The following is a 1,811-nucleotide window of genomic DNA, read 5'->3' as shown; positions in this document are numbered from 1 at the left end:
GCAGCAATTAGACAAGCGCATCGTAAAGGCAGTGTTGTATTAATGGGGGATATTAACTTTCACAGAGATTGGGATAAGCAGACTAGCACTTGTCAGAAAGGTTTTTTAAGTGTGTCTGGGATAGTTTCTACAACGATATGTCCTAGAACCAACAAGGGGGCATGCCATATTAGATTTAGTAATGAGTAACAAGCCAGATTTATTCATCAGATTTAGCATACGTGAAACTGTATTTAATAGCGATCATAACATTTTCGAGTTCACCGCAATGTTTGAGAGGGAGAAATGCAAAGCAGCTACAAAGATTCTCCGTTTTGGCAAGGCCGTCTTCAACAAGACAGAGCCTGGCCACAATAAACTGTGCAAATCTGTTCACAAGTAAAACGACAGAAGTGGGAGGTGTTCTGAAATAATTTAAGATGAAATTGAATCAGTTTAAACATCTGAGGGGCAAGAACTTTACTGGCCAAAAAATAGGCATGGGCGGCTAGAGGTAAGAGACCGCATTAAAATAAAAGGAGAAGCAAACACAAATGCAAAACATTGCAGCGATCCTGGTGAATGGGAAAGTTACAAAGAACAGCAAAGGGTCACAAAGCAGATAGTAAGAGCTACAAAGGAGGAGTATGAAGAGAAAGAGACTGGTGAAATGGGCAGACGCATGGCAGATAAAGTTAACGTAAAGAAGTGCAAAGTGATATATTTTGGTCCGAAGAATGAGGAGAGGCAATGTCAACTAAATGGTAGAACTTTAATGGGGCCGATTATTTCGTTTAATCGTCTCCCTCTGCAGACCACTGGCCCCGAAACCACTCAGAATGCTCTCCCCTGCAATTAATTAACCAGCTCTAAATGGTACAATTTGAAAGAGGGTGCACGAACTGGAACACATGGGGTGTGCGCACACAAATCATTGAAGGTGGCAGGATAAGTTGAGAAAGCTGTGTAAACGGATTTCAGATCCTGTCTTTTATTAATAGCTGAATAGATTATAAAAGCAAGGAAATTATGCTAAACATTTATAAAGCACCGATGAGGCCTCAGCTGGAGTATTGCGTTCAATTCTGGGCACCACACTTTACGAAAGAAGGCAAGGCCTTGGAGGAGTGCAGAATCGATTTATTGGAATGGTACCAGGGATGCGGGACCTCATTTATGCAAAGAGACTGGAGAAGCGGGGATTTTTCTCTTTAGAGCAAAGAATGTCAAGAGGAGAGTTGAAAGAAATGCTCAAAGTTATGAATGTATTTGATAGAGATAAAAAGGAGAAACATTAAAAATGTCAAATTAAATGCGATAAATGTTCCGAGGCGTAGATGGGGGTCGAACCCATGCTCTTCGGTTTACGAGACCGACGCCTTACCACTTGGCCACTACGCCGTATACCAGAGTTTAACTTGAGCTTCATTAGTACCGAACCCCGAATCATTTCAATGAGGTTGAAACAGAACAGGCACTTGTGCACAGAAATAAACTGAGATAGTGGAGCAGGCAAATAACAGCCTCATTTACATGAATCCTTTAATAAAACCTTTCAGATAATTAGAGAATCATACATCACAGAAGGAGGCCATTTGCCCCGTCGTGCTCTTGAAAGAGCAATCCAATTATTCCCAGCTCTTTCCCCATACCCCTGCAAAATTTTCCAATTCAAGTATTTATCCAATTCCCTTTTGAAAGTTACTATTGAATCTGCTTCCAGCACCATTTCAGGCAGAACATTACAGATTATAATAACTCGCAATGTAAAAAAATGTTTCCTCATCTGCCCTCTGGTGCTCTTTCCAATTACATTCAGTTTGAGTCCTCTG

General features: G+C 41.0%; 1 non-coding gene across 1 annotated transcript; it reads right to left on the bottom strand.

The window, feature by feature from the left end:
* Positions 1 to 1,308: 1,308 nt before the first annotated feature.
* On the bottom strand, positions 1,309 to 1,380 carry trnat-cgu (transfer RNA threonine (anticodon CGU)). The gene has a single exon. It is a non-coding gene; the product is annotated as a tRNA-Thr (tRNA).
* Between the last annotated feature and the right edge of the window lie 431 nt (positions 1,381 to 1,811).

Source organism: Somniosus microcephalus, unplaced genomic scaffold, assembly GCF_052327205.1.
Source record: "Somniosus microcephalus isolate GS21.2 unplaced genomic scaffold, FLI_Smic_1.0 unresolved_chr1, whole genome shotgun sequence".
Taxonomy (NCBI): Eukaryota; Metazoa; Chordata; class Chondrichthyes; order Squaliformes; family Somniosidae; genus Somniosus; species Somniosus microcephalus.
Note: the sequence above shows the minus strand (reverse complement) of the source record. Positions and strands in the feature narration are given on the sequence as shown.